This window comes from Mustela lutreola, chromosome 8, assembly GCF_030435805.1.
Source record: "Mustela lutreola isolate mMusLut2 chromosome 8, mMusLut2.pri, whole genome shotgun sequence".
Classification (NCBI taxonomy): domain Eukaryota; kingdom Metazoa; phylum Chordata; class Mammalia; order Carnivora; family Mustelidae; genus Mustela; species Mustela lutreola.
Genome location: NC_081297.1, coordinates 66,710,147 through 66,727,094, shown reverse-complemented (window position 1 = coordinate 66,727,094; position 16,948 = coordinate 66,710,147). Strand labels below are relative to the sequence as shown.

At 37.0% G+C, this 16,948-nt stretch overlaps 1 pseudogene; it reads left to right on the top strand.

The window, feature by feature from the left end:
* Positions 1-3,049: 3,049 nt before the first annotated feature.
* Positions 3,050-13,433, top strand: LOC131839773 (ERO1-like protein alpha; annotated as a pseudogene).
* Positions 13,434-16,948: the final 3,515 nt, after the last annotated feature.

The window sequence follows — 16,948 nt, the reverse complement described above, 5'->3', positions numbered from 1 at the left end:
GGGTGACTGGGATGGGTGCCTGCGCACCGGCCAATGGCTGGAGGCGGCGTGCGCCTGCGCAGACTCGTGAGGCAGCCTCCGTCCTACCCAGGTATAGTTAACAGATAACGTTCTTTGCCAGTCGGAGGCTTTGCGCGCAGGCGCAGTGTAGCGCTCTCGGCCGCAGTTCGGGAACTCGGGTCAGCAGCGGTAGGCAAAAAGCACTCCCGCCCCGGCTCTTCCCGACGCTTTGCGGCAGCGCCTGCGTGGACCAGGCCTGCAGTGGGTCCTTCTGTGCCCTCTGCTGCCTCCCTCTGTCTCCAACTGAGGTGGCCTGAGCACCGCATTTCGAAATTTCTAAACTCGCTGCACTGGTTCAGTTGCTCAGGAGACTAAACTGTTATTAAGAAGCGTTTTGGGAAGCGATTTCCATCATTCATAATATCGGAACGCATGTATGCTCTTCTGAACCCTCCTGGATACTGTCCACGCTCCCTCAAAGGGAACCATACCGAAGATGACCACCCAAGAGGTGTAGTAGCCCAAATGTTGAAGACTGAAAAAGACGTACATGCTGACAGAACCGTTCCCACCTTGAGAGATGCTGACATCTCTCAGTGATGTACTCTCCGTGCAAAGCGCAAACATTTGAAGCCAGCAGCACGCAGTGGTGCAGGTAAAGAGTGAAGCAGCCTACACAGGACGACTGTCAGTGTTGACTGAAGTCTACCCAGCAGCCTGTTTAACCAAAAACGCCCCGACACCTACCTCCCAAAGCGCGTTTTAAGCAACATAATCGAATAAGTTTTAGAGTAAAGCACAGCCCAGAGAGTTCATGAACATCACCGAGAGGATGATGAACTGGAAAAGCTCATGTCTTGTCTGAAGAGTGAGCCTCTTCTGAGTTCCAAACTGAAAAGATTTTTGCCATGCGGAAATGTGTCCCCCACCTCCCGCCACTCTGCTATGGTGAGGTTGTCCAATTTTTCAAAAGAAGCTAAAATCTAGAATTTTATAAAAGTGAATCCTATCCAATTGCAAATATTGGCAACATTTTTAAAGAAGAATCAATTTGCAAGCAGGCAACAGTCAGCCTGTAAGCCACCAATTCCATATTCTGGGTTAAAGGCTGCTCTAGTCATTGGCAGCTCTATGGAAGAAGGGCTTAGAGACAGCCTGCTGATTGGGATGGAGTCTGGGGAGTTGACTTGAAGCTGTAGCTACATATTAATTACATTGCTTTTAATTCATAGATTTACTTAGGAAAGGCGGAAGGAATTTGAATGATATGTGGAGGCCAGAACCCTATCCCCATGCCCTAACTACCATAAGGCATTTGATCAAAACAGTGAATGGAAGCAGTTTGATTCTGTGCCCCTTGCTTCTAAACCAGAAATCTATATTATTCTCTAGGGTCCTAGAGAATGTTAAACCTTCAGATACAAGAGCAAGAGATACCTGTGTTTGTGCTGATCCTGTGAACCTTAGTCCTTCCTGGCCATCAAAAGGGAAGATCATAGATAAGTCAAACCACTACATGTATTGTCAGATCTAACCTTGTTTTAGTCAGTACCTCTCAAACTCTCACCTCTGTGCCTAGAACTGTCTACAATTAATACCCCAGTATATATTCTCCCTGGAATCTGCTTGGATTCTACTTGGCTGGGGAATTAATGAGGCAAGAGGCAGATGTGTAAAAAAGTCCACTGCATGATGCACTGGGCCAAGGTGTGCTAGGTCTCCCTCTCTCTGGACCCAGTAATATGGTGCTATACTTGACACCACCCATAGCTTTCTTTAAGTGGAGCACAAGCTTCAGACAACTGATCTATGGAAGGGTTGATGACTGCCTTTCTGGGCTTCATTTTACTAAGTCTAGTTCTAGTGAGTCAACCACTGTGTCTTGGAAAATCTTGGAAAATCTACTGCACAAAAGAAGGAGGTCTTCCACATGTACACACCAGAAATGATAGAGTCAAAGGATGCAGCAAATGAAAATAGAACACTTGAGTTTCCTTGCCTTAACAGTTTTAGTTCAATGTCATATGCCGCCTAGGTGGAAAGAGAAACCAGAGTACAGAAGTACAGACCTAGCTTTTGTCCTGGCTCTGAGATTGATAGTTACTTCATCCCAAATTTTGGGGCATCAGTTTTCTCATTTGTAAAGTGAGAGAATTGGCTGAAATAATCTCTGAACATCCTTCTATTTCTACAATTCTGAATCTGTTTAATTTTAAGCAAAAATTCCTGCTTCCAAAATTTTGACTCCTCATAAGATAAGAATAGCTTTATGGCTATAAAAATACTACATATTAGTAGTAGTATTTATGGCTTAATTATAAGATGCCAAAGTCTACATAGCGTCCCTTCCATTTTTGCTTCTTCTGGTGCCATGTTACATGTTACATGTTATTTGTGTTACATTAATGTTCAAACATACTGAAAAAAAAACTAGAGAGAATAGTACCATGAACTCCTTCTGTCCGTCATCCATATTTAACATATTAACATTTTGCCAAATGTCTTAAATCTATTTTTTTATTTGTTGTTTTGTACAGCTTTAGGCTTTCCAAATGAACTATTCAGACAACATCCACGGTTTGGGTGGAATTTTTTTCTGAGAAGTTTTGATTTAACACCCTACATGGTCATATAAAAACTCGAGTTATCTCATGTTTATCCATTTATTCCTTGAAAAACTATGACTTTTTCCCTGGGTTGTCTACTTTCTCAAAAGTTCTTGATTGGTAAATGTTAGGGTGTACAAATTCTGGGAGACTCCCAACATCTTATAAATATAGAATGATGACTCTCCCAGTGAGACTCCCATAGGCCAACTATACAGATTGTTTCATAGTGTCTGAGAAATATACTGCACAACCAAATGAGGTTTCAGATCCATTCATTCATACATTTATCAAACATTTAGTGGCACCTTCTTTGTTTCAGGTTCTGTGCTCATGGTGCAGGGAAGACAGTGATGGTGAAACACATTCTCTTATTATTAAGGTTAGAGATGGATTTGAAAACAGTCAATTGCCATTCAGATAATTATTTCAACAAAGCGTTGATGTACAAAGTCAATGTTGAAGAACAGTTCTACTTCACAGTGAGAGAACACAGAATATAGAGAGAAAGGGTCTGTGTGGAGGTTTCTTGAGGAACAATTTGCTTATGCAGTTCCCACTCCCTTCCCACCCAGAGGGAGAGTTAGTGCTCATGCTAATTCCTTACCCTTGAGCCAAGAGAGAGGATTCTATGGCAGTTTTTTCCCATAGTTGTAAAACATAGAGAACTGCACCAGCACTTGCCTATAATTTAAAGGCAGGAGCCACAAAGCAGAGGTGGATGCTTTGGGATCTGCCAGCACTCTCATATTTGATAGGGATGATAAATGGAAAAATGTTTCTTAGGACCAGATATGGGCCATATAGAAGACAGTCAGCATAGTGTTGCCTTTGGTTTATTCAAAAGGGCTGTCTAGAGGTGTGGAGGAAGCCAGTGACCATAAGCTAGAGATACATGGACAAACATAGGAATCTTAGCATACACAGAGGTTGTCATAGGCAACCACCTGTATCTGTTTAGGCCAAAAGGACTGAGGTGAGAGGTCTCTGATGATAGGATTTCTAAAGAACATTTAAAAGCACCCTACAAGAAAAAGTCAATTTAAATCACCTGCCAGACCTAGGTAGTACACATATATCATATCTCCTAGGTGCTCTGCTTCCCGCTTTCACACAGCAGGTCAAACAGCAGTTAGCTAGTGGGGGGAGGAGGTAAGTTAAGGGGAAAGTTGAAGGCAGGCAGCCACCAGCCACAAGAGGCCTTACATGGGAACGGGGAGGAGAAGTCTTAAACTGGTGCCTTAGAATGAAGACTGAAGTATATGATTACCATCTTGGACTGGAAACATTCTAGTTACCAAATCAAGACTCTCTTTCTTGGCTTAAAGTGATGTACTTAAAGGATTGTCAGTTATCAAAGAATGAACCAAAGTCAGGGAATCTGCCCAATTTTCCACTCAGGGAAAATTGCAGGGGAAGATCATCCTTTCTCTCTCTCTCTCTCTCTGTGTATATATACATATATATACACATATAAATGTGTGTATGTTTGCATATATGTGTATGTATATATGTATGTATGTGTGTGTGTGTGTGTTTGTATTTTTTTTAAAGTAGGCGCCATACCCAACATGGAGCCTAATGCAGAGCTTAACTTGTGACCCTGAGCAGGGGACCTGAGCTGGAATCAAGAGTAGGACACTTAACCAATGGCCACCAGGTTCCCCCTCTCCCCCAAATTTTAAAAGATGATAAAAGCCAAAAAAACAAAATGGTTTTTTATCACATTCTATGAATTTTGCATTTAACATTCCAGTTCCATGGCTATACATTTTAGTTTGTTATTTGTGATCTTCATGCTTTGATATAAGTGAGTTGTTTTTTGCTTGTTTTAGATATGTTGCATCTCTCATAAAACTTTTAGGTCATTATTTTTTCTTCTCTCCTTGCTAATTCCAGTTCTGCTCTTAAGAAGTGTTCATTAGATGGTGCTGGCTAACAGCACAACTAGTGTTTCTATTTTCAGACCTTGGCACAGACCTGAACTAGAAATTTGATAATGCTGTTTTGCTTGTAATGATTGCTGCCATCACTGTTCAGCATGTATTAGTGTCCAAGATCCGGGCAGATGCCATTAAGCTGTCCCAGGTTGTAGACCTGGGTGTCTTGCTTTTTGAGCTTTGTGGCTACCTCACAGTGGCAGGCTTTTGTGTAACTCCCTTTTTGGAGTGAAAAACTCCTTTCTTCACCAGCTGGCTCCAAACCCTTTCCCGATTTTGCATGCAACCCTCTAGAGTGACCATGTACTAGAGGAGAGGAATTCTGTCTTACAACCTCTGTAAGTGGTAACATGAAGCCTTTCCCTACAGTTTCCTGGATTCTGGCAAGAACTTATCAATTATTCTTCTGTCTAAAAAAGGACTCATCTTTCTTTGGGGGCCACTTAGGTAATGTTGGTACAACGTTTTCCTGACACCTATCCTATAGAAAGGTGACTTAAGACGTGTTTCCTTCCAAATGAGCTATTCTCTTGTCCCCAAAGAGCAGGGGGAAAGAATGAAAAGGAAGTTTGTGATACTCTAAGAGTGAAGGAGAGAGAGGGGATCAGTCAAAATTAGCAAAGTAGTGAAAAAAAAAAAAAGATCTAAGTGTCAGACTAGTTGGGAAAATTAGCTTTGGTTCATTAATACAATGGTTTATTTTCTCTCTATTTTGAATTTCTTCAGTTTTTAGGGTTACTGTTTATTGCTTATCCCTTATTTGAGAAACAAAATAATATGTAAATACCACAGGGACCAAGTTTCCAGTTCTGATATTAGTTCTAGTTACTTTGCCAGTCTAAGCAAGTTATATTATCTAAGTATCAATTTACTGATCTGTACTACCTGATGTGCAGATGGTGGTTCTTATATATTTTGTATTTGTCTGGTGCTCCCAGATACACTGTAAGCACCTCGAAGGCAGAGATTCGGATTTCCTGCACTCACTCCTCCCTCCCCCATAACACAGTCCCAGACACACAGTAGGTATTGGATACATGCATTGAACTAAAGTGAACTAACTGACCTCCCAAAGACAGGAATAGTGGAATGCCTCTATGTACTGGTCCTTGACCCTGAGAAAGAAGTCAGAAGTTAACAATTAAAAGGAAATTTGAAAAGGAGCTTTGGAAATAGAAACAAAGGAAAAGAAAAAAATGTACAGAGAAATATAAGCCTTGTGAAACTTTTTTTTTACATTTAAACTTTGTCCTAGAGAAAGTAGTTCAGCAGAGAAAAGAACAGTATTAGTGTGCAGCAGGGGTAGTCTCCCAAGACGTGTCATCAGGCTTAAACAAGGACTTCTTTCAGAAACTGCTTAGAGGCAGACATGCTCCCAATATTCAAACTCTATTCTTTTTCTTTTTCCTTTTAACCTTCCCCAAGGCTTAAGGAAATCTATGAATTGCTACTTTTTGAAAATTAGCTTTTCATCAATATTTTATTATTTTTTTGGCCTCATAGGTTACCAATATTTTCCACAATTAGAATAATTTAAAAACATTTTGAGACTTTGTAGAGAAAGAATGCCTAAAGGATTGGGGGGGGGGTGCAATAAAAATAGAAATAACAATGTTAATGATAATATTTAAATTACATATACATAGATATTATTTTTTCCAAGAATGTGGGCAGTTATAGCTAAATCACCTAGCAAACCAAGACTGGAATAGAGAAACACAAGCAGGAGGGATTTCAAGATTGTTCAAGGAAGGGAAATTAACAGAGGAAATGCTCGCTTGTCTGGTACCACTGGGTGGTCTAGACTGACCTGGAGAGTTCTACTAGCAAGGAATGATTGGATTCTCTGAAACAATTTCAGAGACTTAAGAAGCTTTAGAAACTGTTAATTTGAGAATTTTGTGCTCTCTTGAGCCCCTTGCTATTTCTAGTAGGAGTAGGTCTCCCCCTAGAGGAGGAAATAGAGAATTTATTTCTCAGACTTTTGCTCAGAATTAACTAGTTTTGTTCATTCACTCATCATTCAACCATTCATTTCAATAAATACTTATTAAATTCTATTACTGTGCTATTCCTTATGACAGATGCTGAAGATATGGCTGAAAATAAGATCAACATTGTCCCTGCCTCCAGGAAAATTATAGCTAGTGTCATAAATAAACATTAGGCAAAGAAACACAAAAATAGGGGCACCTGGGTGCCTCAGGGGGTTAAAGCCTCTGCCTTCAGCTCAGGTCATGATGCCGGGTCCCTGCTCAGCAGGGAGCCTGCGTATCACCCCCCTGCCCTTGCCTGCCTCGCTGCCTATTTGTGATCTCTGTCAAATAAATAAATAAAATCTTAAAAAAAAAAAAAGAAACACAAAAATAATCACAGTAGTGGTTAGTTCTATAAGGGAAAAGTATGAAGGATAATATGACCATTCAGTAGAGTTTCAGTAAATCTGGGAGGTAAAAGAAAACTGCTTTGATCATGGATTTGGAAAATAAATGGATATAACCAGATCAAAGCTGCAGGGAGTGGGCCCTCTAGAAAATGGTCAAGAGTATTCAAAGATTCTGAGTGGGAAAAAGTTTATGAAGTTGGAAGAAGAGTATGAGGCCAGAATGATAAGGAAGCAAAGGGCACAAGTTAAAGCTGGAAAGGATAGATGCTCCAGATTAGCCAGGGTCTTTGTGGACATACTAAAGATTCTAAACTTTATCCCAAAAGAAGAAGAAACTATTGATAGGTTTTATACAAGTGACATAATCACATCTGTCTTTTTAAAGGGTTACTTTGACTTTCTGATGGATGGATTATAGAAGGAACAATGATTAGAATAGGAAGAATAGCAAGTAAGTGATCTAGGCAAGAAGTAGTAGGGACTTGGACTAAGGTGGTGGCCATATAAAGGGAGAGAAGTGAGTGAATTTGAAATATTTTAGGTCGGAATAGATAGAGCTTGGTGATTGACTACAAACTGAATGTGAGGGGGTATAGTCTGCCAACAGTGACTTTTAGATTTTTACTGTATTCTCTTAGATGAACTTGAGAGGAAACAGGTAGTGTGTGTGTGTGTGCGTGTGTGTTGGGAGGATCTGATCAAAGATTAGTTCATTAAATATTTATTAAGCCTCCTACTCAATGTCAGGTACGGTGTTTGGCATTAGATACTGGGAATTAAAAAGTAGAGGCAATACAGGATTCCTGTCCATAAGAAACTTTTGATTAATGGAAGATAATGATAACATAATGAATTATTTCAATATTATACAGTAATGCAAGAATAAATGCCATCCAGTAGAAGCCCAGAAAAGAGACAAGAGGCAACTTAGCACAACCTGGGGGCTCAGAGAAAACTTTTGAAAGAAGATTATAACCGAATAAATTCTTGAAGGATTAGAAGAAGTAATTAAGGTAAAGAGAGGTGGAAGTTTTTTTCTTCACGAGAAACAAGGAGTAGATTACTTAGACCAGCTACCTGCTGAAAACAAAATACTGGATAGAATTTTTAAATTTTAAATTAAATTAAAATTTTTTTGTGTGTTCCAAAATTCATTGTTTATGCACCTCACCCAGTGCTTCATGCAATATGTGCCCTCCTTAATACCCACTACCAGGCTTACCCCACTCCACTCCAAAACCCTGTTTGTTTCTCAGAGTCCTCAGTCTCTCATGGTTTGTCTCCCCCTCCGATTTACCCCAACTCACTTCTCTCCATCTCCCAATGTCCTCTGTGTTATTCCTTATGCTCCACAAATAAGTGAAACTATATGTTAATTAACTCTCTTTGCTTGACTTATTTCACTCAGCATAATCTCCTCCAGTCCCGTCCATGTTGATACAAAAGTCGGGTATTCATCCTTTCTGATGAAGGCATAATACTCCATTGTATATATGGACCATATCTTCTTTATCCATTCATCTGTTGAAGGGCATCTTAGTTCTTCCCACAGTTTGGCGACTGTGACCATTGCTGATAGGAATATTGGGGTACAGATGGCCCTTCTTTTCACTGTATCTGTATCTTTGGGGTAAATACCCAGTAGTGCAATTGCAGGGTCATAGGGAAGCTCTATTTTTAATTTCTTAAGGAATCTCCACACTGTTTTCCAAAGTGGCTGCACCAACTTGCATTCCTACCAACAGTGAAGAGGGTTCCCCTTTCTCCACACTTGTTTACTGTCTTGTTGATTTTGGCCATTCTAACTGGTGCAAGGGGGCATCTCCATGTGGTTTTGATTTTGATCTCCCTGATGGCTAATGACGATGAACATTTTTTCATGTGTCTGTTAACTATTTGTATGTCTTCTTTGGAGAAGTGTCTGTTCATGTCTTCTGCCCATTTTTTTTTTATGTGATTATCTGTTTTGTGTGTGTTGAGTTTGAGGAGTTCTTTATAGATCTTGGATATCAGCCCTTTGTCTGTCGTGTCATTTGTGAATATCTTCTCCCATTCTGTGGATTGCTTCTTTGTTTTATTGACTGTTTCCTTTGCTGTGCAGAAACTTTTAATCTTGATGAAGTGCCAAAAGTTCATTTTTGCTTTTGTTTCCTTTGCCTTTGGGGACATGTCTTGAAAGAAGTTGCTGTGGCTGATGTTGAAGAGGTTACTGCCTATGTTCTTCTTTGGGATTTTGATAGATTCCTGTCTCACATTGAGGCCTTTTAACCATATCAAGTTTTTCTTTGTGTATGGTATAAGAGAATGGTGGAGTTTCATTTTTCTATACATAGCTGTCCAATTTACCCAGCACCATTTATTGAAGAGACTATCTTTTTTCCACTGTATATATTTTTAAATTACCCTTAAAAGTATTCAAGATGTTTCAAAAGAAACCTTTAAAGACTGATAATTTTAAATCCACTCTAAAGAGCAGAAAAGGATGACTTCAAAAAGTCTTTAATAAAATAAATGTAACATTGGGACAAAAATCTGGTAGATTGTACAAAGAGAAAGGTACAGATGAATCTCATTCATGAGTATCAGTGCAAAAATCCCAAATAAAATATTAGCAAATAGAATCAAACAACATGATATGTCATGACCAAGTTGATATTGCTTTAGGAAGGAAAAGATGGTCCAATGCTAGAAAATACATTAACACATTTATTAATATTATATATCAGAAGAAAAGACTTGTGATTATCTCCATAGATTGTGAAAAAAATATCTAAGAAGATTCAAGATGTATTACTAATAAAAATAATTGTTAAAAGAGGAATAGAAGAGTATTTTCCTAACATTATAAAGCATCTTGCTTACCAGTAGCTTACTCTTTTTATGGGAAAACACTGGAGGTATCCTTACTAATGTCTGAGTCACAACAAGGGTGTCTACACTATTACTATAACATCTAACACGGTGTTTGAGGTATTTGCCACAGCACTGATATAGAGAAAGAAATTAGATATATGAGAATTGTAGAAAATGTAGTCACGTGTCTAGAGAATGAAAGCAAAGCAATAGGAAAACTGCTGAAAATAAAAAGATAACTCAGCAAAGTGCAGGATATAAAAGCAATTTACAGAAGTCAGTAGGATTCATACGTACAGGGAAACTTTATAATACTCCCCAAAATACAAAAGTAAAAAACTTGAATGAATAAAAGACATACCTTCAGTTAATTTGTAAATTTAAGATAATTTCAGTAAAAAGTCTAACAAGATTTTGTTTGTTTTTTAGTTAGATAAATTGATTCTTTTTTAAAAAAAGATTTTATTGTTTTATTTGAGAGAGAGACAGTGTGCACCAGCTAGGGGGAGGGGCTGAGGCAGACTCCCCACTGAGCAAGGAGCCCAAAGCAGACTCCACTGGGCTCAACCCGAGGACCCAGGACCCAGGACCCTAGGACCCAGGACCCGGGGATGACGACCTGAGCCAAACACATATGATTAACTGACTGAACCACCCAGGCACCCCTAGATAAATCGATTCTTAAGTTCATATGGAAAAAACTAAATAAGACTTTCTAGGAAAAACGCTGAAAAGAAAAGCAATGGGGGAGGGGCCAGTCTTACCAGACATTTAAAATACTAGAAAGCCTTCACAGTCTAAAGTGTAGAACTGGCACATGAATAGACAGTTACACAATGAAACATAATATAAATCCAGTATATAAAGTAATTTCATATATGATAAAGAAATTGCAAAACAAGGAAGAAATGGACTTTGTAATAAATGTTGCTGAGAAAACTGGGTACCATTTGGACACATGTAAAATTGAATTCTTTGTTTAGACTGTACACCAAGATAAACTCTGCATGGATTAGTTAACTGAACATAACAAAAATGGAAACCCTAAAAACAACAGAAGAAAACATGGGTCAGTTTCTGTATAATCATTACCCATGGGAGTAGTGAGGAATACATCTCTATGACTTGAAATCTAGAATCAATAGAAGACAACTTCCATTACATGAAAATGTTTAAAAATGGTATGACCCAGATACCACAAGTAAGACCTAAGACAAATGAGTCACTGGACAAAATATCTGCAACTTAAACCACAGGAAAAGGTTAATCTCCTTAATATAAAAAGAGAGCCTAGAAATAAAAAGATAAATCCAGTGGGAAAATAGCACAAGACATAAACATAGTTAAAAATTCATGCAAGTGGGCCCTTAAAGTAGTAAAATATACCCTTTAAAAACAACAACAAAAAAGAAGCAAATTGCATTACATTGAGATAGCATTTCTTACTGTGCTGGCAAAAACCCAAAAGTTTGAGAGCATACTCTTACCACAGTTCTGGTGAAAGAGACATACTGATATGGACCAGTGGAAGTGTAGAATGATACAGCCCTCAAGGAGGGGAATTTGTAACTATCTAGCAAAATTACAAATAGAGGCAGTCAGCCTTTAACCCAGCCAGCCCATTTTCTAGGAAACTATCTTAAAAGTACATCTGCACAAATTCAGAATGATATATGCACAGGGTTATTCCTGTGGCATTATTTTTAATGACAAAAGACTATAAATATCCTGAATGCCATTAAGAGAGAGGACCGGAATAGTTAAATAAATTATAGTACATAGTGGACATAGTCATACACACATAGGAGTATTTCTTTGCATTGCTATAGAATGATTGTCATAATATTGTGTGAGGTAAGGTGCAGAGCAGTATATGGGTACCTAGTTCTTGTCCAAAATTAGACATTAAAGAATGATTGAGAAACTAATTAAAATGGCTATTTATAGGAGGTGGGGATGGGGAATGAGGATTAGCGGGTAGGATTGGAAAAGACTCCTCTGAGTATACCTTTTCTTTTGTAGTTTTGACTTTAGAATAATATAATTATTTTACATAGTCAAAAAGTAAATTAAATCAAAAAGAGAAAAAAAGAGCAATCCCTAAAATTAAAAACAAAGTAAATAAGCCTAAGCATGTGTGTGGTAACACAAACCCCCCCTCAACAAAAAAGATTTATTTCACATGACTTTTGAATGCAGGACTTTGTCTTTTCTTTGTGGGATATGCCCTAATAACAAAACAAACTGCAAAGAATCTTAAATTTCATTCTGTAGTTTTGTTGTTAATATCAATACTGATATCATGAAACATGTTTATTATTGGATAAAGCAAGTAAGTTCAGTGTAAGAAGTGATAAAAATGTAAAATCAAGTAAGTTAAGAATCAAGTGTGTAAATAAAATTTGCAAGCTATAAGTATTCTGAAGAAGGCACTAATCTCACTGCAGCATGTGAGCAAGTTGAATGACGCGGAGCTGTGCATGAATCTTTGAATGAGGAATCACAGAAGACTGTTTCTTCAGTGCCTGAGGCTGATGATCCCCAGAAAACGTCTGTAAAGCTGATGATATATAATACCCTGATACTGAATATGTAAATTGTTTTTACACAGTTACAAGGGACCAGATGCTTGAAAGATAGGGGATATCATCATCTATGAAAAAAACTTTTTAAAGTCACAATTAAAAACCTTTCAGTATTTTAGCTTCTGTTCAAGGGAAATGTGAAGAGACATTTTTCACAGGTGGTCTCCATGTACAAAAAAGGGGAAGGGGGCATTTAACAAACCACCTCTGGAATGCCTGCAGGCATCATGTGCCTCTGAGAGCAAGACCGCCTTCACAATATACCTGTTGGGAAAAGAAATGAGGACGCTCGTTACAGAATTTCACTAGTGTGTTTGATGGGATTTTCAAGAACTTGCATTTTCTCAGAGCACGTGGGTGGCTCAGTGGGTTAAAGCCTCTGCCTTCGTCTCAGGTCATGATCCTGGGATCCTGGGATGAAGTCCCACATGGCATTGGGCTCTCTGCTCAGCAGGGAACCTGCTTCCCCATCTCTCTCTCTCTGCCTCTCTGCCCACCTGTGATCTCTGTCTGTCAAATAAATCAATAAAATATTTAAAAAAAGAACTTGTATTTTCTCTACTTAAAAGAATGAAGCCCTTTATCTAAATTGCTATCATTCTTTGAGCACCCAGACTTTCAAGTGTTTTGTGGAAATGAAGTTTAATATTCAAAAGACAAAGTTACTCTTGGAAATACTTCATAAAGTTAAATAATTTCTCTTGCATTTTTATAAGAATTATTATTACTTTTTGTTTGGTATAGAAAAAGGAGAAAGCTAACTAAAGGCAGACTTGAGAATGCATTATAGAAATGTTCCAAAAATTATGGGTTGTATTTGTTGGTTTAAATGTCAACTGTGGGAAAATACTGGTTTTCCCACAATAAAGGGTTTGGCACTGCTTTGAAGCCCCCCCCCCCCCCACCCGGGACATTGCTAGCAAACATAGCAGAAAGCAGGCCCACTTATGAATTCCATCTAACCAGAGAAGAAATAGTATCATTGTTTATTGCAACTGGAAGAGTTTCTACTAGTGTGAAAGAAATGGAAAATTTCAGGAACTTGATGCAAAATATTCATTAAGGAAAAAAGTTGAGGGGAGCCTGGGTGGCTCAGTTCCTTACGCATCTGCCCTCAGCTCAGGTCATGATCTCCACGACCTGGGATCCAGCCTGAGCCTGCATCAGGCTTCCTGCTCAGTAGGGATTCTGCTTTTCTCTCTCCCTCGCCCCTCCCCACCCCTTGTACTCTGTCCTTTTCTCTCTCTCTCTCTCAAATAAATAAATAAAATCTTAAAAAAAAAAAAAAGACATGAGTTGAAATGTGCCTGTCTTTGGACAATAGAGGCTCAAGAAAGGAATAGTAAGACAGTTTGAAGTCAAACCTCTTATATAAAGTCACTGCTATTAAAGGAGAATTATATTGTTTAAGCGAAGAGTTTTATTCTGTGACTTACTGAATTTAAATATGTAAAATACTATTGTGATTCAAGTAATATCTTGAAAATTTTCAAGTAATATCTTGAAAACAAATTTTAAAGTTTAATATTAAACAAAATTATGATTATCAAATTTAAAACATTTTTAATTTTCACAGGAGGAAATATAGCAAATTATAGACTATAGGAGAAAAGAATAGAGACCTTGAAGATCTGGAAATAGGAACTATTTAAAATGAAGTACAGAGAGAAAAAAGACTGAAAAAGAAAGGATCGGGACAAAAGAGATCTGGAAATATATCAAGCAGCTTAACACATATGCAACCGAAGTTTCAGGAGTTGGGGACCAAAAATATATTCAAATAAGAAGCAATGGCTAGGGACGCCTGGGTGGCTCAGTTGGTTAAGTGGTGCCTTCTGCTCAGGTCATGATCCCAGGGTCCTAGGATTGAATCCCACATCAAGCTCCTTGCTTGGCAGGGAGCCTGCTTCCCTCTCTGTCTCTGCCTGCTTGAGCACACTCTCTCGCTCTCTGACGAATAAATAAATAAATGAAGTCTTAAAAACAAAAAAAGAAGTAATTGCTAAAAAATTTCCAAATTTGAAACTCATGAAATCTAGGCAGAATAAACTTAGAGGAAACATGCCAAGGTATGTTCTAATCAAACTGCTAAAAACCAAAGGTAAAGCAAAAATTTCTAAAAGTAGTTAGATAAAAAAGATGTATTACACATAGAGCAAGGATTGGCAAACTATGGCCCATGGGACAAATCTGGCCCACCACTTGTCTCTGTAAATAAAGTTTAGTTGGAACACACTCATTTATGTATTTGCTAGGGCTGCTTTGTGCTCCGTTGGTAGAGTTGAGTAGTTGCAACAGCCTAAAAGCCTTTTATGGTTTGCAAAGGCTAGAAGATTTATTATCTGGCACTTTCCAGAAAACTTTGCTATTCTGCTCTAGATGAACAAAGAAATGAGGAACAAATAATGCCAGCAGATTTCTTATAAAAGCTATGTGAGGCAGAAGACAAGGTCAACCCAGAAGTTTTTGCTTAGCAAAAATGTCTTTCAAAAACGAAAGGGAAAATAAAGACTATTGCAAACAAACAAAAAATGAAATGTTAAAAGGAAGCTCTTCAGGCAGAAGAAAAAAAATGTGAAAATTTGGATCAACACAAAGGAATAGAGAGTGTGAGAAGTGATAAAATGTAGGTAAAATATAAAAATATTTTACCTGCATATTTATCTATTGAAAAGATAAATGACTAAAGTAAAAATAATAAAAATGCACTTGAGATTTTAGCATATGTAGAAGCATATATATAACATAGCATATATATGACAACAAAAACACAAAGAATGTAAGGGAGGAAATGAAAAATGTTATACTATTTAAAGATGGGCTGTGATAAACTGAAGCATATATTACAAACTCCCTAGCTCCACTGTCCAATATAGTAGATACTTGCTACCCATAGCTGTTTAAATTAAAATTAAAATTTGAAAAAATTAAAAATTTAGTTCCTTAATCATACTAGTCACACTAAAAGTATTCAATATCCATATGTGGATAGTGGTTACCATACTGAGCAGTACACATTAGAACAATTCCATCAGCACAGAAATTTCTTTTGAAAGAACTGTTTTAAAGTAATAATAACAACAACAGGGCAAAAGAAAGAAAAGAAAAAGAAAAGAGGAAGAGCTAGTAAATCAATACTGGAGGTAAAAAGGAATCATTTAAAAATGCAATTAATGTAAACACTGGAATGGAAATAAGGAAAAGGAAACAGAACAGATGGGACAAACAGAAAACAAATAGCAAGATGATAGATTGAAACCAATCTTATCAATAATTATAATAAATATAAGTGGTCTAAATATCACATTTAAACAATAGAGATGGTCAGGTTAGATAAAAATAAGACCCAAGCATATTCTAAATATAAAGGCATAAATACAACAAAATGAAAAAAACGGAAAAGATATGCCAGGCCAACACTAATAAAAAAAAGCTGAAATGCTTTCTTTAACATCAGACTAAATATTAGAGCAATGGATAATACCAGGAATAAAGAAAAGACATTTCATAATGATAAAGTGGTCAATTCAGGATATAATAATCTTAAATTGTCAAAAACCTAATAAAGAGTTTCAAAATATAGGAAGCAAAATATAATAGAATGAGAAATAGAAAAATCTACAAAATAGTTTAAATCCAAATATTAATTTTATCAATATTAAACATAATTAGACTAAATGCTCCAGATAAAAGACAAAGGCTGCCAAAATGGATAAAAAACAAAACAAAAATCTGCCTATATGCTGTCTACCAGAAATATATTAAAACTTAAGGAAACAGACTGAAAGTAGATGAATGGAAAGGGAAACATCATGCACCCCATTCAAAAGAAAGCAGGTGCAGCTATATTAATGTCAGTCAAAATTTAAGACAAAAGCATAATTAGTAAAGAAGAAAACCACTTAATGATGAAGATCAATCAACTCACTAGAAGTTATGACTATTAAAAAATTTAGATTACACTTCTAGCACCAGAATATATAAAGAAAAAAATTATCAGAAGGATAAATTCACAAATATAGTTGATTATAATAACCCCTTGTTGTAATTTGTAATATAAATAGAAAAATCACTGATATAAAAAAGTTTTATAAAGAGCTTATAAATTTGTTTTAAAATTTGTACTAATGGATATATCTAAAACTTTCATCCAACAAATGCAAAACACATATTCTTTCATTATATATATATATATATATATATATATATATATATATATATATACTTGTCTATTAGGCAAATTTCAACAACGTTTGAAAAGCTGATATTCAACAGAAGGTATTTTTCAACTACAATGAATTTAAGCTATTAATCAATAACAAAAAGACAATCAGAAAATTCTCATGTTTGGAAATTAAGAAATAATTTATTCAACAATATTTAGTGCATGCTTACTATGAGCCAGGCACTGTTCTAGACAGTTTGGATTATATTAGAGAGAAGGTAATAATTAGAAGTCTGGCATACCAAGTGTTGGTGAGAATATGGAATGATGAGAACTTTTGCCTTGCTGGTAGAGTATAAATTATTACACCCACTTTTGAAAGCAATTTGATATTTTCTAGTAGAGCTGGAGAT